At 48.0% G+C, this 19,163-nt stretch overlaps 55 non-coding genes across 55 annotated transcripts; all 55 read left to right on the forward strand.

Annotated features, from left to right (window-relative positions):
• The first annotated feature begins 213 nt into the window (after nt 1-213).
• On the forward strand, nt 214-332 carry LOC145152707 (5S ribosomal RNA). The gene has a single exon (XR_013733232.1). It is a non-coding gene; the product is annotated as a 5S ribosomal RNA (ribosomal RNA).
• Nucleotides 333-552: 220 nt separating this feature from the next.
• LOC145153831 (5S ribosomal RNA) lies at nt 553-671 on the forward strand. The gene has a single exon (XR_013734321.1). It is a non-coding gene; the product is annotated as a 5S ribosomal RNA (ribosomal RNA).
• Nucleotides 672-896: 225 nt separating this feature from the next.
• On the forward strand, nt 897-1,015 carry LOC145152708 (5S ribosomal RNA). The gene has a single exon (XR_013733233.1). It is a non-coding gene; the product is annotated as a 5S ribosomal RNA (ribosomal RNA).
• Nucleotides 1,016-1,243: 228 nt separating this feature from the next.
• On the forward strand, nt 1,244-1,362 carry LOC145144130 (5S ribosomal RNA). Its single transcript, XR_013725147.1, has one exon. It is a non-coding gene; the product is annotated as a 5S ribosomal RNA (ribosomal RNA).
• A 226-nt stretch (nt 1,363-1,588) lies between these two features.
• LOC145152709 (5S ribosomal RNA) lies at nt 1,589-1,707 on the forward strand. The gene has a single exon (XR_013733234.1). It is a non-coding gene; the product is annotated as a 5S ribosomal RNA (ribosomal RNA).
• A 221-nt stretch (nt 1,708-1,928) lies between these two features.
• On the forward strand, nt 1,929-2,047 carry LOC145154450 (5S ribosomal RNA). Its single transcript, XR_013734922.1, has one exon. It is a non-coding gene; the product is annotated as a 5S ribosomal RNA (ribosomal RNA).
• A 218-nt stretch (nt 2,048-2,265) lies between these two features.
• LOC145155825 (5S ribosomal RNA) lies at nt 2,266-2,384 on the forward strand. The gene has a single exon (XR_013736253.1). It is a non-coding gene; the product is annotated as a 5S ribosomal RNA (ribosomal RNA).
• Nucleotides 2,385-2,615: 231 nt separating this feature from the next.
• On the forward strand, nt 2,616-2,734 carry LOC145147932 (5S ribosomal RNA). Its single transcript, XR_013728832.1, has one exon. It is a non-coding gene; the product is annotated as a 5S ribosomal RNA (ribosomal RNA).
• Nucleotides 2,735-2,961: 227 nt separating this feature from the next.
• Nucleotides 2,962-3,080, forward strand: LOC145145069 (5S ribosomal RNA). The gene has a single exon (XR_013726060.1). It is a non-coding gene; the product is annotated as a 5S ribosomal RNA (ribosomal RNA).
• A 229-nt stretch (nt 3,081-3,309) lies between these two features.
• LOC145151519 (5S ribosomal RNA) lies at nt 3,310-3,428 on the forward strand. Its single transcript, XR_013732088.1, has one exon. It is a non-coding gene; the product is annotated as a 5S ribosomal RNA (ribosomal RNA).
• Nucleotides 3,429-3,648: 220 nt separating this feature from the next.
• On the forward strand, nt 3,649-3,767 carry LOC145147547 (5S ribosomal RNA). Its single transcript, XR_013728446.1, has one exon. It is a non-coding gene; the product is annotated as a 5S ribosomal RNA (ribosomal RNA).
• Nucleotides 3,768-3,995: 228 nt separating this feature from the next.
• On the forward strand, nt 3,996-4,114 carry LOC145146164 (5S ribosomal RNA). The gene has a single exon (XR_013727112.1). It is a non-coding gene; the product is annotated as a 5S ribosomal RNA (ribosomal RNA).
• Nucleotides 4,115-4,334: 220 nt separating this feature from the next.
• LOC145155826 (5S ribosomal RNA) lies at nt 4,335-4,453 on the forward strand. Its single transcript, XR_013736254.1, has one exon. It is a non-coding gene; the product is annotated as a 5S ribosomal RNA (ribosomal RNA).
• Nucleotides 4,454-4,683: 230 nt separating this feature from the next.
• LOC145151531 (5S ribosomal RNA) lies at nt 4,684-4,802 on the forward strand. Its single transcript, XR_013732099.1, has one exon. It is a non-coding gene; the product is annotated as a 5S ribosomal RNA (ribosomal RNA).
• Nucleotides 4,803-5,028: 226 nt separating this feature from the next.
• LOC145152711 (5S ribosomal RNA) lies at nt 5,029-5,147 on the forward strand. The gene has a single exon (XR_013733236.1). It is a non-coding gene; the product is annotated as a 5S ribosomal RNA (ribosomal RNA).
• Nucleotides 5,148-5,378: 231 nt separating this feature from the next.
• Nucleotides 5,379-5,497, forward strand: LOC145155638 (5S ribosomal RNA). The gene has a single exon (XR_013736067.1). It is a non-coding gene; the product is annotated as a 5S ribosomal RNA (ribosomal RNA).
• A 218-nt stretch (nt 5,498-5,715) lies between these two features.
• On the forward strand, nt 5,716-5,834 carry LOC145144700 (5S ribosomal RNA). The gene has a single exon (XR_013725705.1). It is a non-coding gene; the product is annotated as a 5S ribosomal RNA (ribosomal RNA).
• A 228-nt stretch (nt 5,835-6,062) lies between these two features.
• Nucleotides 6,063-6,181, forward strand: LOC145153529 (5S ribosomal RNA). Its single transcript, XR_013734031.1, has one exon. It is a non-coding gene; the product is annotated as a 5S ribosomal RNA (ribosomal RNA).
• A 233-nt stretch (nt 6,182-6,414) lies between these two features.
• Nucleotides 6,415-6,533, forward strand: LOC145145028 (5S ribosomal RNA). The gene has a single exon (XR_013726021.1). It is a non-coding gene; the product is annotated as a 5S ribosomal RNA (ribosomal RNA).
• Nucleotides 6,534-6,762: 229 nt separating this feature from the next.
• LOC145147182 (5S ribosomal RNA) lies at nt 6,763-6,881 on the forward strand. The gene has a single exon (XR_013728094.1). It is a non-coding gene; the product is annotated as a 5S ribosomal RNA (ribosomal RNA).
• Nucleotides 6,882-7,106: 225 nt separating this feature from the next.
• Nucleotides 7,107-7,225, forward strand: LOC145155760 (5S ribosomal RNA). Its single transcript, XR_013736189.1, has one exon. It is a non-coding gene; the product is annotated as a 5S ribosomal RNA (ribosomal RNA).
• A 229-nt stretch (nt 7,226-7,454) lies between these two features.
• Nucleotides 7,455-7,573, forward strand: LOC145155696 (5S ribosomal RNA). The gene has a single exon (XR_013736125.1). It is a non-coding gene; the product is annotated as a 5S ribosomal RNA (ribosomal RNA).
• Nucleotides 7,574-7,802: 229 nt separating this feature from the next.
• LOC145151583 (5S ribosomal RNA) lies at nt 7,803-7,921 on the forward strand. Its single transcript, XR_013732148.1, has one exon. It is a non-coding gene; the product is annotated as a 5S ribosomal RNA (ribosomal RNA).
• A 228-nt stretch (nt 7,922-8,149) lies between these two features.
• LOC145145568 (5S ribosomal RNA) lies at nt 8,150-8,268 on the forward strand. The gene has a single exon (XR_013726533.1). It is a non-coding gene; the product is annotated as a 5S ribosomal RNA (ribosomal RNA).
• Nucleotides 8,269-8,496: 228 nt separating this feature from the next.
• On the forward strand, nt 8,497-8,615 carry LOC145151699 (5S ribosomal RNA). Its single transcript, XR_013732260.1, has one exon. It is a non-coding gene; the product is annotated as a 5S ribosomal RNA (ribosomal RNA).
• Nucleotides 8,616-8,835: 220 nt separating this feature from the next.
• LOC145148476 (5S ribosomal RNA) lies at nt 8,836-8,954 on the forward strand. The gene has a single exon (XR_013729359.1). It is a non-coding gene; the product is annotated as a 5S ribosomal RNA (ribosomal RNA).
• Nucleotides 8,955-9,180: 226 nt separating this feature from the next.
• On the forward strand, nt 9,181-9,299 carry LOC145140227 (5S ribosomal RNA). Its single transcript, XR_013722112.1, has one exon. It is a non-coding gene; the product is annotated as a 5S ribosomal RNA (ribosomal RNA).
• A 219-nt stretch (nt 9,300-9,518) lies between these two features.
• Nucleotides 9,519-9,637, forward strand: LOC145148849 (5S ribosomal RNA). The gene has a single exon (XR_013729715.1). It is a non-coding gene; the product is annotated as a 5S ribosomal RNA (ribosomal RNA).
• A 225-nt stretch (nt 9,638-9,862) lies between these two features.
• Nucleotides 9,863-9,981, forward strand: LOC145152712 (5S ribosomal RNA). Its single transcript, XR_013733237.1, has one exon. It is a non-coding gene; the product is annotated as a 5S ribosomal RNA (ribosomal RNA).
• A 232-nt stretch (nt 9,982-10,213) lies between these two features.
• LOC145151818 (5S ribosomal RNA) lies at nt 10,214-10,332 on the forward strand. Its single transcript, XR_013732371.1, has one exon. It is a non-coding gene; the product is annotated as a 5S ribosomal RNA (ribosomal RNA).
• Nucleotides 10,333-10,550: 218 nt separating this feature from the next.
• On the forward strand, nt 10,551-10,669 carry LOC145145295 (5S ribosomal RNA). Its single transcript, XR_013726275.1, has one exon. It is a non-coding gene; the product is annotated as a 5S ribosomal RNA (ribosomal RNA).
• Nucleotides 10,670-10,898: 229 nt separating this feature from the next.
• LOC145151892 (5S ribosomal RNA) lies at nt 10,899-11,017 on the forward strand. Its single transcript, XR_013732437.1, has one exon. It is a non-coding gene; the product is annotated as a 5S ribosomal RNA (ribosomal RNA).
• Nucleotides 11,018-11,247: 230 nt separating this feature from the next.
• On the forward strand, nt 11,248-11,366 carry LOC145154859 (5S ribosomal RNA). Its single transcript, XR_013735326.1, has one exon. It is a non-coding gene; the product is annotated as a 5S ribosomal RNA (ribosomal RNA).
• A 228-nt stretch (nt 11,367-11,594) lies between these two features.
• Nucleotides 11,595-11,713, forward strand: LOC145151904 (5S ribosomal RNA). The gene has a single exon (XR_013732448.1). It is a non-coding gene; the product is annotated as a 5S ribosomal RNA (ribosomal RNA).
• A 218-nt stretch (nt 11,714-11,931) lies between these two features.
• LOC145145296 (5S ribosomal RNA) lies at nt 11,932-12,050 on the forward strand. Its single transcript, XR_013726276.1, has one exon. It is a non-coding gene; the product is annotated as a 5S ribosomal RNA (ribosomal RNA).
• Nucleotides 12,051-12,281: 231 nt separating this feature from the next.
• LOC145151916 (5S ribosomal RNA) lies at nt 12,282-12,400 on the forward strand. The gene has a single exon (XR_013732459.1). It is a non-coding gene; the product is annotated as a 5S ribosomal RNA (ribosomal RNA).
• Nucleotides 12,401-12,628: 228 nt separating this feature from the next.
• Nucleotides 12,629-12,747, forward strand: LOC145154860 (5S ribosomal RNA). The gene has a single exon (XR_013735327.1). It is a non-coding gene; the product is annotated as a 5S ribosomal RNA (ribosomal RNA).
• Nucleotides 12,748-12,975: 228 nt separating this feature from the next.
• Nucleotides 12,976-13,094, forward strand: LOC145155697 (5S ribosomal RNA). Its single transcript, XR_013736126.1, has one exon. It is a non-coding gene; the product is annotated as a 5S ribosomal RNA (ribosomal RNA).
• A 229-nt stretch (nt 13,095-13,323) lies between these two features.
• Nucleotides 13,324-13,442, forward strand: LOC145151927 (5S ribosomal RNA). Its single transcript, XR_013732470.1, has one exon. It is a non-coding gene; the product is annotated as a 5S ribosomal RNA (ribosomal RNA).
• Nucleotides 13,443-13,671: 229 nt separating this feature from the next.
• LOC145148687 (5S ribosomal RNA) lies at nt 13,672-13,790 on the forward strand. The gene has a single exon (XR_013729560.1). It is a non-coding gene; the product is annotated as a 5S ribosomal RNA (ribosomal RNA).
• Nucleotides 13,791-14,018: 228 nt separating this feature from the next.
• Nucleotides 14,019-14,137, forward strand: LOC145154883 (5S ribosomal RNA). Its single transcript, XR_013735352.1, has one exon. It is a non-coding gene; the product is annotated as a 5S ribosomal RNA (ribosomal RNA).
• Nucleotides 14,138-14,357: 220 nt separating this feature from the next.
• On the forward strand, nt 14,358-14,476 carry LOC145148478 (5S ribosomal RNA). Its single transcript, XR_013729360.1, has one exon. It is a non-coding gene; the product is annotated as a 5S ribosomal RNA (ribosomal RNA).
• Nucleotides 14,477-14,706: 230 nt separating this feature from the next.
• Nucleotides 14,707-14,825, forward strand: LOC145140232 (5S ribosomal RNA). The gene has a single exon (XR_013722113.1). It is a non-coding gene; the product is annotated as a 5S ribosomal RNA (ribosomal RNA).
• A 219-nt stretch (nt 14,826-15,044) lies between these two features.
• On the forward strand, nt 15,045-15,163 carry LOC145144739 (5S ribosomal RNA). Its single transcript, XR_013725743.1, has one exon. It is a non-coding gene; the product is annotated as a 5S ribosomal RNA (ribosomal RNA).
• A 225-nt stretch (nt 15,164-15,388) lies between these two features.
• Nucleotides 15,389-15,507, forward strand: LOC145148564 (5S ribosomal RNA). The gene has a single exon (XR_013729443.1). It is a non-coding gene; the product is annotated as a 5S ribosomal RNA (ribosomal RNA).
• Nucleotides 15,508-15,731: 224 nt separating this feature from the next.
• Nucleotides 15,732-15,850, forward strand: LOC145152713 (5S ribosomal RNA). Its single transcript, XR_013733238.1, has one exon. It is a non-coding gene; the product is annotated as a 5S ribosomal RNA (ribosomal RNA).
• Nucleotides 15,851-16,080: 230 nt separating this feature from the next.
• Nucleotides 16,081-16,199, forward strand: LOC145151939 (5S ribosomal RNA). Its single transcript, XR_013732481.1, has one exon. It is a non-coding gene; the product is annotated as a 5S ribosomal RNA (ribosomal RNA).
• Nucleotides 16,200-16,417: 218 nt separating this feature from the next.
• On the forward strand, nt 16,418-16,536 carry LOC145145297 (5S ribosomal RNA). The gene has a single exon (XR_013726277.1). It is a non-coding gene; the product is annotated as a 5S ribosomal RNA (ribosomal RNA).
• A 235-nt stretch (nt 16,537-16,771) lies between these two features.
• Nucleotides 16,772-16,890, forward strand: LOC145151951 (5S ribosomal RNA). Its single transcript, XR_013732492.1, has one exon. It is a non-coding gene; the product is annotated as a 5S ribosomal RNA (ribosomal RNA).
• A 226-nt stretch (nt 16,891-17,116) lies between these two features.
• On the forward strand, nt 17,117-17,235 carry LOC145154861 (5S ribosomal RNA). Its single transcript, XR_013735328.1, has one exon. It is a non-coding gene; the product is annotated as a 5S ribosomal RNA (ribosomal RNA).
• Nucleotides 17,236-17,464: 229 nt separating this feature from the next.
• LOC145145569 (5S ribosomal RNA) lies at nt 17,465-17,583 on the forward strand. Its single transcript, XR_013726534.1, has one exon. It is a non-coding gene; the product is annotated as a 5S ribosomal RNA (ribosomal RNA).
• Nucleotides 17,584-17,811: 228 nt separating this feature from the next.
• LOC145155915 (5S ribosomal RNA) lies at nt 17,812-17,930 on the forward strand. Its single transcript, XR_013736343.1, has one exon. It is a non-coding gene; the product is annotated as a 5S ribosomal RNA (ribosomal RNA).
• Nucleotides 17,931-18,150: 220 nt separating this feature from the next.
• On the forward strand, nt 18,151-18,269 carry LOC145148479 (5S ribosomal RNA). Its single transcript, XR_013729361.1, has one exon. It is a non-coding gene; the product is annotated as a 5S ribosomal RNA (ribosomal RNA).
• Nucleotides 18,270-18,497: 228 nt separating this feature from the next.
• LOC145145020 (5S ribosomal RNA) lies at nt 18,498-18,616 on the forward strand. Its single transcript, XR_013726014.1, has one exon. It is a non-coding gene; the product is annotated as a 5S ribosomal RNA (ribosomal RNA).
• Nucleotides 18,617-18,835: 219 nt separating this feature from the next.
• On the forward strand, nt 18,836-18,954 carry LOC145144740 (5S ribosomal RNA). The gene has a single exon (XR_013725744.1). It is a non-coding gene; the product is annotated as a 5S ribosomal RNA (ribosomal RNA).
• Nucleotides 18,955-19,163: the final 209 nt, after the last annotated feature.

Consider the following 19,163-nt stretch of genomic DNA (forward strand, 5'->3'; position numbering starts at 1 on the left):
TCCGTTTGCGTTTTTTTAGATTTTACGTGCGATTTTTTTTGTTTTTTTTTTCTTGCTATTTCTATGCTCGGGTGGCCTCCGTTTCATGGTTCATGGTCTTCGTATTTTTGGAACGGAGCCGATCGGTCACGTGGGTCCCACGCCTCGCGTACGAAAACAAAGGAGGTTCTGCGTCTTTTAAGACATACAAGCAATAAGCATGGACAGTATTTCGGGTGCGATCATACCAGCACTAATGCACCGGATCCCATCAGAACTCCGCAGTTAAGCGTGCTTGGGCGAGAGTAGTACTAGGATGGGTGACCCCATGGGAAGTCCTCGTGTTGCACCCCCCTTTTTCGTTGTCCGTTTGCGTTTTTTTAGATTTTACGTGCGGTTTTTTTTTTCTTTCTTGCTATTTCTATGCTCGGGTGGCCACCGCTTCATGGTTGATGGTTTTCGTATTTTTGGAACGGAGCCGATCGGTCACGTGGGTTCCACGCCTCGCGTACGAAAACAAAGGTGGTTCTGCGTCTTTTAAGACATAAAAGCAATAAGCATGGATAGTATTTCGGGTGCGATCATACCAGCACTAATGCACCGGATCCCATCAGAACTCCGCAGTTAAGCGTGCTTGGGCGAGAATAGTACTAGGATGGGTGACCCCCTGGGAAGTCCTCGTGTTGCACCCCCCTTTTTCGTTGTCCGTTTGCGTTTTTTTAGATTTTACTTGCGGTTTTTTTTGTTTTTTTTTTCTTGCTATTTCTATGCTCGGGTGGCCTCCGTTTCATGGTTCATGGTGTTCGTATTTTTGGAACGGAGCCGATCGGTCACGTGGGTCCCACGCCTCGCGTACGAAAACAAAGGAGGTTCTGCGTCTTTTAAGACATACAAACAATAAGCATGGACAGTATTTCGGGTGCGATCATACCAGCACTAATGCACCGGATCCCATCAGAACTCCGCAGTTAAGCGTGCTTGGGCGAGAGTAGTACTAGGATGGGTGACCCCATGGGAAGTCCTCGTGTTGCACCCCCTTTTTCGTTGTCCGTTTGCGTTTTTTTAGATTTTACGTGCGGTTTTTTTTTGTTTTTTTTTCTTTCTTGCTATTTCTATGCTCGGGTGGCCTCCGCTTCATGGTTGATGGTCTTCGTATTTTTGGAACGGAGCTGATCGGTCACGTGGGTCCCACGCATCGCGTACGAAAACAAAGGAGGTTCTGCGTCTTTTAAGACATACAAGCAATAAGCATGGATAGTATTTCCGGTGCGATCATACCAGCACTAATGCACCGGATCCCATCAGAACTCCGTAGTTAAGCGTGCTTGGGCGAGAATAGTACTAGGATGGGTGACCCCCTGGGAAGTCCTCGTGTTGCACCCCCCCTTTTTCGTTGTCCGTTTGCGTTTTTTTAGATTTTACGTGCGATTTTTTTTGTTTTTTTTTTCTTGCTATTTCTATGCTCGGGTGGCCTCCGTTTCATGGTTCATGGTCTTCGTATTTTTGGAACGGAGCCGATCGGTCACGTGGGTCCCACGCCTCGCGTACGAAAACAAAGGAGGTTCTGCGTCTTTTAAGACATACAAGCAATAAGCATGGACAGTATTTCGGGTGCGATCATACCAGCACTAATGCACCGGATCCCATCAGAACTCCGCAGTTAAGCGTGCTTGGGCGAGAGTAGTACTAGGATGGGTGACCCCATGGGAAGTCCTCGTGTTGCACCCCCCTTTTTCGTTGTCCGTTTGCGTTTTTTTAGATTTTACGTGCGGTTTTTTTTTTTCTTTCTTGCTATTTCTATGCTCGGGTGGCCACCGCTTCATGGTTGATGATTTTCGTATTTTTGGAACGGAGCCGATCGGTCACGTGGGTCCCACGCCTCGCGTACGAAAACAAAGGAGGTTCTGCGTCTTTTAAGACATAAAAGCAATAAGCATGGATAGTATTTCGGGTGCGATCATACCAGCACTAATGCACCGGATCCCATCAGAACTCCGCAGTTAAGCGTGCTTGGGCGAGAGTAGTACTAGGATGGGTGACCCCCTGGGAAGTCCTCGTGTTGCACCTCCTTTTTCGTTGTCCGTTTGCGTTTTTTTAGATTTTAAATGCGGTTTTTTTTTCTTTCTTGCTATTTCTATGCTCGGGTGGCCTCCGCTTCATGGTTGATGGTTTTCGTATTTTTGGAACGGAGCCGATCGGTCACGTGGGTCCCACGCCTCGCGTACGAAAACAAAGGAGGTTCTGCGTCTTTTAAGACATAAAAGCAATAAGCATGGATAGTATTTCGGGTGCTATCATACCAGCACTAATGCACCGGATCCCATCAGAACTCCGCAGTTAAGCGTGCTTGGGCGAGAGTAGTACTAGGATGGGTGACCCCCTGGGAAGTCCTCGTGTTGCACCCCCCTTTTTCGTTGTCCGTTTGCGTTTTTTTAGATTTTACGTGCGGTTTTTTTTTTTGTTTTTTTTTCTTTCTTGCTATTTCTATGCTCGGGTGGCCTTCGTTTCATGGTTCATGGTCTTCGTATTTTTGGAACGGAGCCGATCGGTCACGTGGGTCCCACGCCTCGCGTACGAAAACAAAGGAGGTTCTGCGTCTTTTAAGACATACAAGCAATAAGCATGGATAGTATTTCGGGTGCGATCATACCAGCACTAATGCACCGGATCCCATCAGAACTTCGCAGATAAGCGTGCTTGGGTGAGAGTAGTACTAGGATGGGTGACCCCCTGGGAAGTCCTCGTGTTGCACCCCCCCTTTTTCGTTGTCCGTTTGCGTTTTTTTAGATTTTACGTGCGGTTTTTTTTTTTGTTTTTTTTCTTGCTATTTCTATGCTCGGGTGGCCTCCGTTTCATGGTTCATGGTCTTCGTATTTTTGGAACGGAGCCGATCGGTCACGTGGGTCCCACGCCTCGCGTACGAAAACAAAGGAGGTTCTGTGTCTTTTAAGACATACAAGCAATAAGCATGGACAGTATTTCGGGTGCGATCATACCAGCACTAATGCCCCGGATCCCATCAGAACTCCGCAGTTAAGCGTGCGTGGGCGAGAGTAGTACTAGGATGGGTGACCCCATGGGAAGTCCTCGTGTTGCACCCCCCTTTTTCGTTGTCCGTTTGCGTTTTTTTTAGATTTTACGTGCGGTTTTTTTTTGTTTTTTTTCTTTCTTGCTATTTCTATGCTAGGGTGGCCTCCGCTTCATGGTTGATGGTCTTCGTATTTTTGGAACGGAGCCGATCGGTCACGTGGGTCCCACGCCTCGCGTACGAAAACGAAGGAGGTTCTGCGTCTTTTAAGACATACAAGCAATAAGCATGGATAGTATTTCGGGTGCGATCATACCAGCACTAATGCACCGGATCCCATCAGAACTCCGCAGTTAAGCGTGCTTGGGCGAGAGTAGTACTAGGATGGGTGACCCCCTGGGAAGTCCTCGTGTTGCACCCCCCTTTTTCGTTGTCCGTTTGCGTTTTTTTAGATTTTACGTGCGGTTTTTTTTTTCTTTCTTGCTATTTCTATGCTCGGGTGGCCTCCGCTTCATGGTTGATGGTTTTCGTATTTTTGGAACGGAGCCGATCGGTCACGTGGGTCCCACGCTTCGCGTACGAAAACAAAGGAGGTTCTGCGTCTTTTAAGACATAAAAGCAATAAGCATGGATAGTATTTCGGGTGCTATCATACCAGCACTAATGCACCGGATCCCATCAGAACTCCGCAGTTAAGCGTGCTTGGGCGAGAGTAGTACTAGGATGTGTGACCCCCTGGGAAGTCCTCGTGTTGCACCCCCCCCCCTTTTTCGTTGCCCGTTTGCGTTTTTTTAGATTTTACGTGCGGTTTTTTTTTGTTTTCTTTCTTGCTATTTCTATGCTCGGGTGGCCACCGCTTCATGGTTGATGGTTTTCGTATTTTTGGAACGGAGCCGATCGGTCACGTGCGTCCCACGCCTCGCGTACGAAAACAAAGGAGGTTCTGCGTCTTTTAAGACATAAAAGCAATAAGCATGGATAGTATTTCGGGTGCGATCATACCAGCACTAATGCACCGGATCCCATCAGAACTCCGCAATTAAGCGTGCTTGGGCGAGAGTAGTACTAGGATGGGTGACCCCCTGGGAAGTCTTCGTGTTGCACCCCCCTTTTTCGTTGTCCGTTTGCGTTTTTTTAGAGTTTACGTGCGGTTTTTTTTTTCTTTCTTGCTATTTCTATGCTCGGGTGGCCTCCGCTTCGTGGTTGATGGTTTTCGTATTTTTGGAACGGAGCCGATCGGTCACGTGGGTCCCACGCCTCGCGTACGAAAACAAAGGAGGTTCTGCGTCTTTTAAGACATAAAAGCAATAAGCATGGATAGTATTTTGGGTGCTATCATACCAGCACTAATGCACCGGATCCCATCAGAACTCCGCAGTTAAGCGTGCTTGGGCGAGAGTAGTACTAGGATGGGTGACCCCCTGGGAAGTCCTCGTGTTGCACCCCCCCCCCCCTTTTTCGTTGCCCGTTTGCGTTTTTTTAGATTTTACGTGCGGTTTTTTTTTGTTTTCTTTCTTGCTATTTCTATGCTCGGGTGGCCACCGCTTCATGGTTGATGGTTTTCGTATTTTTGGAACGGCGCCAATCGGTCACGTGGGTCCCACGCCTCGCGTACGAAAACAAAGGAGGTTCTGCGTCTTTTAAGAGATAAAAGCAATAAGCATGGATAGTATTTCGGGTGCGATCATACCAGCACTAATGCACCGGATCCCATCAGAACTCCGCAGTTAAGCGTGCTTGGGCGAGAGTAGTACTAGGATGGGTGACCCCCTGGGAAGTCCTCGTGTTGCACCCCCCCTTTTTCGTTTACCGTTTGCGTTTTTTTAGATTTTACGTGCGGTTTTTTTTGTTTTTTTTTTCTTGCTATTTCTATGCTCGGGTGGCCTCCGTTTCATGGTTCATGGTCTTCGTATTTTTGGAACGGAGCCGATCGGTCACGTGGGTCCCACGCCTCGCGTACGAAAACAAAGGAGGTTCTGTGTCTTTTAAGACATACAAGCAATAAGCATGGACAGTATTTCGGGTGCGATCATACCAGCACTAATGCACCGGATCCCATCAGAACTCCGCAGTTAAGCGTGCTTGGGCGAGAGTAGTACTAGGATGGGTGACCCCATGGGAAGTCCTCGTGTTGCACCCCCCTATTTTTCGTTGTCCATTTGCGTTTTTTTAGATTTTACGTGCGGTTTTTTTTTGTTTTTTTTTCTTTCTTGCTATTTCTATGCTCGGGTGGCCACCGCTTCATGGTTGATGGTTTTCGTATTTTTGGAACGGAGCCGATCGGTCACGTGGGTCCCACGCCTCGCGTACGAAAACAAAGGAGGTTCTGCGTCTTTTAAGACATAAAAGCAATAAGCATGGATAGTATTTCGGGTGCGATCATACCAGCACTAATGCACCGGATCCCATCAGAACTCCGCAGATAAGCGTGCTTGGGCGAGAGTAGTACTAGGATGGGTGACCCCCTGGGAAGTCCTCGTGTTGCACCCCCTTTTTCGTTGTCCGTTTGCGTTTTTTTAGATTTTACGTGCGGTTTTTTTTTCTTTCTTGCTATTTCTATGCTCGGGTGGCCTCCGCTTCATGGTTGATGGTTTTCGTATTTTTGGAACGGAGCCGATCGGTCACGTGCGTCCCACGCCTCGCTTACGAAAACAAAGGAGGTTCTGCGTCTTTTAAGACATAAAAGCAATAAGCATGGATAGTATTTTGGGTGCTATCATACCAGCACTAATGCACCGGATCCCATCAGAACTCCGCAGTTAAGCGTGCTTGGGCGAGAGTAGTACTAGGATGGGTGACCCCCTAGGAAGTCCTCGTGTTGCACCCCCCCCCCTTTTTCGTTGCCCGTTTGCGTTTTTTTAGATTTTACGTGCGGTTTTTTTTTGTTTTCTTTCTTGCTATTTCTATGCTCGGGTGGCCACCGCTTCATGGTTGATGGTTTTCGTATTTTTGGAACGGCGCCGATCGATCACGTGGGTCCCACGCCTCGCGTACGAAAACAAAGGAGGTTCTGCGTCTTTTAAGAGATAAAAGCAATAAGCATGGATAGTATTTCGGGTGCGATCATACCAGCACTAATGCACCGGATCCCATCAGAACTCCGCAGTTAAGCGTGCTTGGGCGAGAGTAGTACTAGGATGGGTGACCCCCTGGGAACTCCTCGTGTTGCACCCCCCCCCCCCCCTTTTTCGTTGTCCGTTTGCGTTTTTTTAGATTTTACGTGCGGTTTTTTTTGTTTTTTTTTTCTTGCTATTTCTATGCTCGGGTGGCCTCCGTTTCATGGTTCATGGTCTTCGTATTTTTGGAACGGAGCCGATCGGTCACGTGGGTCCCACGCCTCGCGTACGAAAACAAAGGAGGTTCTGTGTCTTTTAAGACATACAAGCAATAAGCATGGACAGTATTTCGGGTGCGATCATACCAACACTAATGCACCGGATCCCATCAGAACTCCGCAGTTAAGCGTGCTTGGGCGAGAGTAGTACTAGGATGGGTGACCCCATGGGAAGTCCTCGTGTTGCACTCCCCCTTTTTCGTTGTCCGTTTGCGTTTTTTTAGATTTTACGTGCGGTTTTTTTTTGTTTTTTTTCTTTCTTGCTATTTCTTTGCTCGGGTGGCCACCGCTTCATGGTTGATGGTTTTCGTATTTTTGGAACGGAGCCGATCGGTCACGTGGGTCCCACGCCTCGCGTACGAAAACAAAGGAGGTTCTGCGTCTTTTAAGACATAAAAGCAATAAGCATGGATAGTATTTCGGGTGCTATCATACCAGCACTAATGCACCGGATCCCATCAGAACTCCGCAGTTAAGCGTGCTTGGGCGAGAGTAGTACTAGGATGGGTGACCCCCTGGGATGTCCTCGTGTTGCACCCCCCCTTTTTCGTTGCCCGTTTGCGTTTTTTTAGATTTTACGTGCTGTTTTTTTTTGTTTTCTTTCATGCTATTTCTATGCTCGGGTGGCCACCGCTTCATGGTTGATGGTTTTCGTATTTTTGGAACGGTGCCGATCGGTCACGTGCGTCCCACGCCTCGCGTACGAAAACAAAGGAGGTTCTGCGTCTTTTAAGAGATAAAAGCAATAAGCATGGACAATATTTCGGGTGCGATCATACCAGCACTAATGCACCAGATCCCATCAGAACTCCGTAGTTAAGCGTGCTTGGGCGAGAGTAGTACTAGGATGGGTGACCCCCTGGGAAGTCCTCGTGTTGCACCCCCCCCTTTTTCGTTGTCCGTTTGCGTTTTTTTAGATTTTACGTGCGGTTTTTTTTTTGTTTTTTTTTTCTTGCTATTTCTATGCTCGGGTGGCCTCCGTTTCATGGTTCATGGTCTTCGTATTTTTGGAACGGAGCCGATCGGTCACGTGGGTCCCACGCCTCGCGTACGAAAACAAAGGAGGTTCTGTGTCTTTTAAGACATACAAGCAATAACCATGGACAGTATTTCGGGTGCGATCATACCAGCACTAATGCACCGGATCCCATCAGAACTCCGCAGTTAAGCGTGCGTGGGCGAGAGTAGTACTAGGATGGGTGACCCCATGGGAAGTCCTCGTGTTGCACCCCCCTTTTTCGTTGTCCGTTTGCGTTTTTTTAGATTTTACGTGCGGTTTTTTTTTGTTTTTTTTTCTTTCTTGCTATTTCTATGCTAGGGTGGCCTCCGCTTCATGGTTGATGGTCTTCGTATTTTTGGAACGGAGCCGATCGGTCACGTGGGTCCCACGCCTCGCGTACGAAAACAAAGGAGGTTCTGCGTCTTTTAAGACATACAAGCAATAAGCATGGATAGTATTTCGGGTGCGATCATACCAGCACTAATGCACCGGATCCCATCAGAACTCCGCAGTTAAGCGTGCTTGGGCGAGAGTAGTACTAGGATGGGTGACCCCCTGGGAAGTCCTCGTGTTGCACCCCCCTTTTTCGTTGTCCGTTTGCGTTTTTTTAGATTTTACGTGCGGTTTTTTTTGTTTTTTTTTCTTTCTTGCTATTTCTATGCTCGGGTGGCCTTCGTTTCATGGTTCATGGTCTTCGTATTTTTGGAACGGAGCCGATCGGTCACGTGGGTCCCACGCCTCGCGTACGAAAACAAAGGAGGTTCTGCGTCTTTTAAGACATACAAGCAATAAGCATGGATAGTATTTCGGGTGCGATCATACCAGCACTAATGCACCGGATCCCATCAGAACTTCGCAGTTAAGCGTGCTTGGGTGAGAGTAGTACTAGGATGGGTGACCCCCTGGGAAGTCCTCGTGTTGCACCCCCCTTTTTCGTTGTCCGTTTGCGTTTTTTTAGATTTTACGTGCGGTTTTTTTTTGTTTTTTTTCTTTCTTGCTATTTCTATGCTCGGGTGGCCTCCGCTTCATGGTTGATGGTTTTCGTATTTTTGGAACGGAGCCGATCGGTCACGTGGGTTCCACGCCTCGCGTACGAAAACAAAGGAGGTTCTGCGTCTTTTAAGACATAAAAGCAATAAGCATGGATAGTATTTCGGGTGCGATCATACCAGCACTAATGCACCGGATCCCATCAGAACTCCGCAGTTAAGCGTGCTTGGGCGAGAGTAGTACTAGGATGGGTGACCCCCTGGGAAGTCCTCGTGTTGCACCCCCCTTTTTCGTTGTCCGTTTGCGTTTTTTTAGATTTTACGTGCGGTTTTTTTTTTCTTTCTTGCTATTTCTATGCTCGGGTGGCCTCCGCTTCATGGTTGATGGTTTTCGTATTTTTGGAACGGAGCCGATCGGTCACGTGGGTCCCACGCTTCGCGTACGAAAACAAAGGAGGTTCTGCGTCTTTTAAGACATAAAAGCAATAAGCATGGATAGTATTTCGGGTGCTATCATACCAGCACTAATGCACCGGATCCCATCAGAACTCCGCAGTTAAGCGTGCTTGGGCGAGAGTAGTACTCGGATGTGTGACCCCCTGGGAAGTCCTCGTGTTGCACCCCCCCCTTTTTCGTTGCCCGTTTGCGTTTTTTTAGATTTTACATGCGGTTTTTTTTTGTTTTCTTTCTTGCTATTTCTATGCTCGGGTGGCCACCGCTTCATGGTTGATGGTTTTCGTATTTTTGGAACGGTGCCGATCGGTCACGTGCGTCCCACGCCTCGCGTACGAAAACAAAGGAGGTTCTGCGTCTTTTAAGACATACAAGCAATAAGCATGGATAGTATTTCGGGTGCGATCATACCAGCACTAATGCACCGGATCCCATCAGAACTCCGCAATTAAGCGTGCTTGGGCGAGAGTAGTACTAGGATGGGTGACCCCCTGGGAAGTCCTCGTGTTGCACCCCCCTTTTTCGTTGTCCGTTTGCGTTTTTTTAGATTTTACGTGCAGTTTTTTTTTGTTTCTTGCTATTTCTATGCTCGGGTGGCCTCCGCTTCATGGTTGATGGTTTTCGTATTTTTGGAACGGAGCCGATCGGTCACGTGGGTCCCACGCCTCGCGTACGAAAACAAAGGAGGTTCTGCGTCTTTTAAGACATAAAAGCAATAAGCATAGATAGTATTTTGGGTGCGATCATACCAGCACTAATGCACCGGATCCCATCAGAACTCCGCAGATAAGCGTGCTTGGGCGAGAGTAGTACTAGGATGGGTGACCCCCTGGGAAGTCCTCTTTTTGCACCCCCCCCTTTTTCGTTGTCCGTTTGCGTTTTTTTAGATTTTACGTGCGGTTTTTTTTGTTTTTTTTCTTGCTATTTCTATGCTCGGGTGGCCTCCGTTTCATGGTTCATGGTCTTCGTATTTTTGGAACGGAGCCGATCGGTCACGTGGGTCCCACGCCTCGCGTACGAAAACAAAGGAGGTTCTGTGTCTTTTAAGACATACAAGCAATAAGCATGGACAGTATTTCGGGTGCGATCATACCAGCACTAATGCACCGGATCCCATCAGAACTCCGCAGTTAAGCGTGCTTGGGCGAGAGTAGTACTAGGATGGGTGACCCCATGGGAAGTCCTCGTGTTGCACCCCCCTATTTTTCGTTGTCCGTTTGCGTTTTTTTAGATTTTACGTGCGTTTTTTTTTTGTTTTTTTTTCTTTCTTGCTATTTCGATGCTCGGGTGGCCACCGCTTCATGGTTGATGGTTTTCGTATTTTTGGAACGGAGCCGATCGGTCACGTGGGTCCACGCCTCGCGTACGAAAACAAAGGAGGTTCTGCGTCTTTTAAGATACATAAAAGCAATAAGCATGGATAGTATTTTGGGTGCGATCATACCAGCACTAATGCACCGGATCCCATCAGAACTCCGCAGTTAAGCGTGCTTGGGCGAGAGTAGTACTAGGATGGGTGACCCCCTGGGAAGTCCTCGTGTTGCACCCCCTTTTTCGTTGTCCGTTTGCGTTTTTTTAGATTTTACGTGCGGTTTTTTTTTCTTTCTTGCTATTTCTATGCTCGGGTGGCCTCCGCTTCATGGTTGATGGTTTTCGTATTTTTGGAACGGAGCCGATCGGTCACGTGGCTCCCACGCCTCGCGTACGAAAACAAAGGAGGTTCTGCGTCTTTTAAGACATAAAAGCAATAAGCATGGATAGTATTTTGGGTGCTATCATACCAGCACTAATGCACCAGATCCCATCAGAACTCCGCAGTTAAGCGTGCTTGGGCGAGAGTAGTACTAGGATGGGTGACCCCCTGGGAAGTCCTCGTGTTGCACCCCCCCCCCCTTTTTCGTTGCCCGTTTGCGTTTTTTTAGATTTTACGTGCGGTTTTTTTTTGTTTTCTTTCTTGCTATTTCTATGCTCGGGTGGCCACCGCTTCATGGTTGATGGTTTTCGTATTTTTGGAACGGCGCCGATCGGTCACGTGTGTCCCACGCCTCGCGTACGAAAACAAAGGAGGTTCTGCGTCTTTTAAGAGATAAAAGCAATAAGCATGGATAGTATTTCGGGTGCGATCATACCAGCACTAATGCACCGGATCCCATCAGAACTCCGCAGTTAAGCGTGCTTGGGCGAGAGTAGTACTAGGATGGGTGACCCCCTGGGAAGTCCTCGTGTTGCACCCCCCCCCCCTTTTTCGTTGTCCGTTTTCGTTTTTTTAGATTTTACGTGCGGTTTTTTTTGTTTTTTTTTTCTTGCTATTTCTATGCTCGGGTGGCCTCCGTTTCATGGTTCATGCTCTTCGTATTTTTGGAATGGAGCCGATCGGTCACATGGGTCCCACGCCTCGCGTACGAAAACAAAGGAGGTTCTGTGTCTTTTAAGACATACAAGCAATAAGCATGGACAGTATTTCGGGTGCGATCATACCAGCACTAATGCACCGGATCCCATCAGAACTCCGCAGTTAAGCGTGCTTGGGCGAGAGTAGTACTAGGATGGGTGACCCTATGGGAAGTCCTCGTGTTGCACTCCCCCTTTTTCGTTGTCCGTTTGCGTTTTTTTAGATTTTACGTGCGGTTTTTTTTTTGTTTTTTTTTTCTTGCTATTTCTATGCTCGGGTGGCCTCCGTTTCATGGTTCATGGTCTTCGTATTTTTGGAACGGAGCCGATCGGTCACGTGGGTCCCACGCCTCGCGTACGAAAACAAAGGAGGTTCTGTGTCTTTTAAGACATACAAGCAATAAGCATGGACAGTATTTCGGGTGCGATCATACCAGCACTAATGCACCGGATCCCATCAGAACTCCGCAGTTAAGCGTGCTTGGGCGAGAGTAGTACTAGGATGGGTGACCCCCTGGGAAGTCCTCGTGTTGCACCCCCTTTTTCGTTGTCCGTTTGCGTTTTTTTAGATTTTACGTGCGGTTTTTTTTTCTTTCTTGCTATTTCTATGCTCGGGTGGCCTCCGCTTCATGGTTGATGGTTTTCGTATTTTTGGAACGGAGCCGATCGGTCACGTGGCTCCCACGCCTCGCGTACGAAAACAAAGGAGGTTCTGCGTCTTTTAAGACATAAAAGCAATAAGCATGGATAGTATTTTGGGTGCTATCATACCAGCACTAATGCACCAGATCCCATCAGAACTCCGCAGTTAAGCGTGCTTGGGCGAGAGTAGTACTAGGATGGGTGACCCCCTGGGAAGTCCTCGTGTTGCACCCCCCCCCCCCCTTTTTCGTTGCCCGTTTGCGTTTTTTTAGATTTTACGTGCGGTTTTTTTTTGTTTTCTTTCTTGCTATTTCTATGCTCGGGTGGCCACCGCTTCATGGTTGATGGTTTTCGTATTTTTGGAACGGCGCCGATCGGTCACGTGCGTCCCACGCCTCGCGTACGAAAACAAAGGAGGTTCTGCGTCTTTTAAGAGATAAAAGCAATAAGCATGGATAGTATTTCGGGTGCGATCATACCAGCACTAATGCACCGGATCCCATCAGAACTCCGCAGTTAAGCGTGCTTGGGCGAGAGTAGTACTAGGATGGGTGACCCCCTGGGAAGTCCTCGTGTTGCACCCCCCCCCTTTTTCGTTGTCCGTTTTCGTTTTTTTAGATTTTACGTGCGGTTTTTTTTGTTTTTTTTTTCTTGCTATTTCTATGCTCGGGTGGCCTCCGTTTCATGGTTCATGCTCTTCGTATTTTTGGAATGGAGCCGATCGGTCACGTGGGTCCCACGCCTCGCGTACGAAAACAAAGGAGGTTCTGTGTCTTTTAAGACATACAAGCAATAAGCATGGACAGTATTTCGGGTGCGATCATACCAGCACTAATGCACCGGATCCCATCAGAACTCCGCAGTTAAGCGTGCTTGGGCGAGAGTAGTACTAGGATGGGTGACCCTATGGGAAGTCCTCGTGTTGCACTCCCCCTTTTTCGTTGTCCGTTTGCGTTTTTTTAGATTTTACGTGCGGTTTTTTTTTTGTTTTTTTTTTCTTGCTATTTCTATGCTCGGGTGGCCTCCGTTTCATGGTTCATGGTCTTCGTATTTTTGGAACGGAGCCGATCGGTCACGTGGGTCCCACGCCTCGCGTACGAAAACAAAGGAGGTTCTGTGTCTTTTAAGACATACAAGCAATAAGCATGGACAGTATTTCGGGTGCGATCATACCAGCACTAATGCACCGGATCCCATCAGAACTCCGCAGTTAAGCGTGCGTGGGCGAGAGTAGTACTAGGATGGGTGACCCCATGGGAAGTCCTCGTGTTGCACCCCCCTTTTTCGTTGTCCGTTTGCGTTTTTTTAGATTTTACGTGCGGTTTTTTTTTGTTTTTTTTTCTTTCTTGCTATTTCTATGCTAGGGTGGCCTCCGCTTCATGGTTGATGGTCTTCGTATTTTTGGAACGGAGCCGATCGGTCACGTGGGTCCCACGCCTCGCGTACGAAAACAAAGGAGGTTCTGCGTCTTTTAAGACATACAAGCAATAAGCATGGATAGTATTTCGGGTGCGATCATACCAGCACTAATGCACCGGATCCCATCAGAACTCCGCAGTTAAGCGTGCTTGGGCGAGAGTAGTACTAGGATGGGTGACCCCCTGGGAAGTCCTCGTGTTGCACCCCCCTTTTTCGTTGTCCGTTTGCGTTTTTTTAGATTTTACGTGCGGTTTTTTTTTGTTTTTTTTTCTTTCTTGCTATTTCTATGCTCGGGTGGCCTTCGTTTCATGGTTCTTGGTCTTCGTATTTTTGGAACGGAGCCGATCGGTCACGTGGGTCCCACGCCTCGCGTACGAAAACAAAGGAGATTCTGCGTCTTTTAAGACATACAAGCAATAAGCATGGATAGTATTTCGGGTGCGATCATACCAGCACTAATGCACCGGATCCCATCAGAACTTCGCAGTTAAGCTTGCTTGGGTGAGAGTAGTACTAGGATGGGTGACCCCCTGGGAAGTCCTCGTGTTGCACCCCCCTTTTTCGTTGTCCGTTTGCGTTTTTTTAGATTTTACGTGCGGTTTTTTTTTGTTTTTTTTCTTTCTTGCTATTTCTATGCTCGGGTGGCCTCCGCTTCATGGTTGATGGTTTTCGTATTTTTGGAACGGAGCCGATCGGTCACGTGGGTTCCACGCCTCGCGTACGAAAACAAAGGAGGTTCTGCGTCTTTTAAGACATAAAAGCAATAAGCATGGATAGTATTTCGGGTGCGATCATACCAGCACTAATGCACCGGATCCCATCAGAACTCCGCAGTTAAGCGTGCTTGGGCGAGAGGAGTACTAGGATGGGTGACCCCCTGGGAAGTCCTCGTGTTGCACCCCCCTTTTTCGTTGTCCGTTTGCGTTTTTTTAGATTTTACGTGCGGTTTTTTTTTTCTTTCTTGCTATTTCTATGCTCGGGTGGCCTCCGCTTCATGGTTGATGGTTTTCGTATTTTTGGAACGGAGCCGATCGGTCACGTGGGTCCCACGCTTCGCGTACGAAAACAAAGGAGGTTCTGCGTCTTTTAAGACATAAAAGCAATAAGCATGGATAGTATTTCGGGTGCTATCATACCAGCACTAATGCACCGGATCCCATCAGAACTCCGCAGTTAAGCGTGCTTGGGCGAGAGTAGTACTCGGATGTGTGACCCCCTGGGAAGTCCTCGTGTTGCACCCCCCCCCCCCTTTTTCGTTGCCCGTTTGCGTTTTTTTAGATTTTACATGCGGTTTTTTTTTGTTTTCTTTCTTGCTATTTCTATGCTCGGGTGGCCACCGCTTCATGGTTGATGGTTTTCGTATTTTTGGAACGGTGCCGATCGGTCACGTGCGTCCCACGCCTCGCGTACGAAAACAAAGGAGGTTCTGCGTCTTTTAAGACATAAAAGCAATAAGCATGGATAGTATTTCGGGTGCGATCATACCAGCACTAATGCACCGGATCCCATCAGAACTCCGCAATTAAGCGTGCTTGGGCGAGAGTAGTACTAGGATGGGTGACCCCCTGGGAAGTCCTCGTGTTGCACCCCCCTTTTTCGTTGTCCGTTTGCGTTTTTTTAGATTTTACGTGCAGTCTTTTTTTGTTTCTTGCTATTTCTATGCTCGGGTGGCCTCCGCTTCATGGTTGATGGTTTTCGTATTTTTGGAACGGAGCCGATCGGTCACGTGGGTCCCACGCCTCGCGTACGAAAACAAAGGAGGTTCTGCGTCTTTTAAGACATAAAAGCAATAAGCATAGATAGTATTTTGGGTGCTATCATACCAGCACTAATGCACCGGATCCCATCAGAACTCCGCAGTTAAGCGTGCGTGGGCGAGAGTAGTACTAGGATGGGTGACCCCCTGGGAAGTCCTCGTGTTGCACCCCCCCCTTTTTCGTTGCCCGTTTGCGTTTTTTTAGATTTTACGTGCGGTTTTTTTTTGTTTTCTTTCTTGCTATTTCTATGCTCGGGTGGCCACCGCTTCATGGTTGATGGTTTCGTATTTTTGGAACGGCGCCGATCGGTCACGTGGGTCCCACGCCTCGCGTACGAAAACAAAGGAGGTTCTGCGTCTTTTAAGAGATAAAAGCAATAAGCATGGATAGTATTTCGGGTGCGATCATACCAGCACTAATGCACCGGATCCCATCAGAACTCCGCAGTTAAGCGTGCTTGGGCGAGAGTAGTACTAGGATGGGTGACCCCCTAGGAAGTCCTCTTTTTGCACCCCCCCTTTTTCGTTGTCCGTTTGCGTTTTTTTAGATTTTACGTGCGGTTTTTTTTGTTTTTTTTCTTGCTATTTCTATGCTCGGGTGGCCTCCGTTTCATGGTTCATGGTCTTCGTATTTTTGGAACGGAGCCGATCGGTCACGTGGGTCCCACGCCTCGCGTACGAAAACAAAGGAGGTTCTGTGTCTTTTAAGACATACAAGCAATAAGCATGGACAGTATTTCGGGTGCGATCATACCAGCACTAATGCACCGGATCCCATCAGAACTCCGCAGTTAAGCGTGCTTGGGCGAGAGTAGTACTAGGATGGGTGACCCCATGGGAAGTCCTCGTGTTGCACCCCCCTATTTTTCGTTGTCCGTTTGCGTTTTTTTAGATTTTTCGTGCGTTTTTTTTTTGTTTTTTTTTCTTTCTTGCTATTTCGATGCTCGGGTGGCCACCGCTTCATGGTTGATGGTTTTCGTATTTTTGGAACGGAGCCGATCGGTCACGTGGGTCCACGCCTCGCGTACGAAAACAAAGGAGGTTCTGCGTCTTTTAAAACTTAAAAGCAATAAGCATGGATAGTATTTTGGGTGCGATCATACCAGCACTAATGCACCGGATCCCATCAGAACTCCGCAGTTAAGCGTGCTTGGGCGAGAGTAGTACTAGGATGGGTGACCCCCTGGGAAGTCCTCGTGTTGCACCCCCTTTTTCGTTGTCCGTTTGCGTTTTTTTAGATTTTACGTGCGGTTTTTTTTTCTTTCTTGCTATTTCTATGCTCGGGTGGCCTCCGCTTCATGGTTGATGGTTTTCGTATTTTTGGAACGGAGCCGATCGGTCACGTGGCTCCCACGCCTCGCGTACGAAAACAAAGGAGGTTCTGCGTCTTTTAATACATAAAAGCAATAAGCATGGATAGTATTTTGGGTGCTATCATACCAGCACTAATGCACCAGATCCCATCAGAACTCCGCAGTTAAGCGTGCTTGGGCGAGAGTAGTACTAGGATGGGTGACCCCCTGGGAAGTCCTCGTGTTGCACCCCCCCCCCCCCCCCCTTTTTCGTTGCCCGTTTGCGTTTTTTTAGATTTTACGTGCGGTTTTTTTTTGTTTTCTTTCTTGCTATTTCTATGCTCGGGTGGCCACCGCTTCATGGTTGATGGTTTTCGTATTTTTGGAACGGCGCCGATCGGTCTCGTGTGTCCCACGCCTCGCGTACGAAAACAAAGGAGGTTCTGCGTCTTTTAAGAGATAAAAGCAATAAGCATGGATAGTATTTCGGGTGCGATCATACCAGCACTAATGCACCGGATCCCATCAGAACTCCGCAGTTAAGCGTGCTTGGGCGAGAGTAGTACTAGGATGGGTGACCCCCTGGGAAGTCCTCGTGTTGCACCCCCCCTTTTTCGTTGTCCGTTTTCGTTTTTTTAGATTTTACGTGCGGTTTTTTTTGTTTTTTTTTTCTTGCTATTTCTATGCTCGGGTGGCCTCCGTTTCATGGTTCATGCTCTTCGTATTTTTGGAATGGAGCCGATCGGTCACGTGGGTCCCACGCCTCGCGTACGAAAACAAAGGAGGTTCTGTGTCTTTTAAGACATACAAGCAATAAGCATGGACAGTATTTCGGGTGCGATCATACCAGCACTAATGCACCGGATCCCATCAGAACTCCGCAGTTAAGCGTGCTTGGGCGAGAGTAGTACTAGGATGGGTGACCCTATGGGAAGTCCTCGTGTTGCACTCCCCCTTTTTCGTTGTCCGTTTGCGTTTTTTTAGATTTTACGTGCGGTTTTTTTTTGTTTTTTTTCTTTCTTGCTATTTCTATGCTCGGGTGGCCACCGCTTCATGGTTGATGGTTTTCGTATTTTTGGAACGGAGCCGATCGGTCACGTGGGTCCCACGCCTCGCGTACGAAAACAAAGGAGGTTCTGCGTCTTTTAAGACATACAAGCAATAAGCATGGATAGTATTTCGGGTGCGATCATACCAGCACTAATGCACCGGATCCCATCAGAACTTCGCAGTTAAGCGTGCTTGGGTGAGAGTAGTACTAGGATGGGTGACCCCCTGGGAAGTCCTCGTGTTGCACCCCCCTTTTTCGTTGTCCGTTTGCGTTTTTTTAGATTTTACGTGCGGTTTTTTTTTGTTTTTTTTCTTTCTTGCTATTTCTATGCTCGGGTGGCCTCCGCTTCATGGTTGATGGTTTTCGTATTTTTGGAACGGAGCCGATCGGTCACGTGGGTTCCACGCCTCGCGTACGAAAACAAAGGAGGTTCTGCGTCTTTTAAGACATAAAAGCAATAAGCATGGATAGTATTTCGGGTGCGATCATACCAGCACTAATGCATCGGATCCCATCAGAACTCCGCAGTTAAGCGTGCTTGGGCGAGAGTAGTACTAGGATGGGTGACCCCCTGGGAAGTCCTCGTGTTGCACCCCCCTTTTTCGTTGTCCGTTTGCGTTTTTTTAGATTTTACGTGCGGTTTTTTTTTTCTTTCTTGCTATTTCTATGCTCGGGTGGCCTCCGCTTCATGGTTGATGGTTTTCGTATTTTTGGAACGGAGCCGATCGGTCACGTGGGTCCCACGCTTCGCGTACGAAAACAAAGGAGGTTCTGCGTCTTTTAAGACATAAAAGCAATAAGCATGGATAGTATTTCGGGTGCTATCATACCAGCACTAATGCACCGGATCCCATCAGAACTCCGCAGTTAAGCGTGCTTGGGCGAGAGTAGTACTCGGATGTGTGACCCCCTGGGAAGTCCTCGTGTTGCACCCCCCCCCCTTTTTCGTTGCCCGTTTGCGTTTTTTTAGATTTTACATGCGGTTTTTTTTTGTTTTCTTTCTTGCTATTTCTATGCTCGGGTGGCCACCGCTTCATGGTTGATGGTTTTCGTATTTTTGGAACGGTGCCGATCGGTCACGTGCGTCCCACGCCTCGCGTACGAAAACAAAGGAGGTTCTGCGTCTTTTAAGACATAAAAGCAATAAGCATGGATAGTATTTCGGGTGCGATCATACCAGCACTAATGCACCGGATCCCATCAGAACTCCGCAATTAAGCGTGCTTGGGCGAGAGTAGTACTAGGATGGGTGACCCCCTGGGAAGTCCTTGTGTTGCACCCCCCTTTTTCGTTGTCCGTTTGCGTTTTTTTAGATTTTACGTGCAGTTTTTTTTTGTTTCTTGCTATTTCTATGCTCGGGTGTCCTCCGCTTCATGGTTGATGGTTTTCGTATTTTTGGAACGGAGCCGATCGGTCACGTGGGTCCCACGCCTCGCGTACGAAAACAAATGAGGTTCTGCGTCTTTTAAGACATAAAAGCAATAAGCATAGATAGTATTTTGGGTGCTATCATACCAGCACTAATGCACCGGATCCCATCAGAACTCCGCAGTTAAGCGTGCGTGGGCGAGAGTAGTACTAGGATGGGTGACCCCCTGGGAAGTCCTCGTGTTGCACCCCCCCCCCCCTTTTTCGTTGCCCGTTTGCGTTTTTTTAGATTTTACGTGCGGTTTTTTTTTGTTTTCTTTCTTGCTATTTCTATGCTCGGGTGGCCACCGCTTCATGGTTGATGGTTTCGTATTTTTGGAACGGCGCCGATCGGTCACGTGGGTCCCACGCCTCGCGTACGAAAACAAAGGAGGTTCTGCGTCTTTTAAGAGATAAAAGCA

The sequence above is a fragment of the Lactuca virosa genome, chromosome 1 (genome assembly GCF_052849685.1).
Source record: "Lactuca virosa cultivar CGN04683 chromosome 1, Lactuca_virosa_CGN04683_v6, whole genome shotgun sequence".
Taxonomy (NCBI): domain Eukaryota; kingdom Viridiplantae; phylum Streptophyta; class Magnoliopsida; order Asterales; family Asteraceae; genus Lactuca; species Lactuca virosa.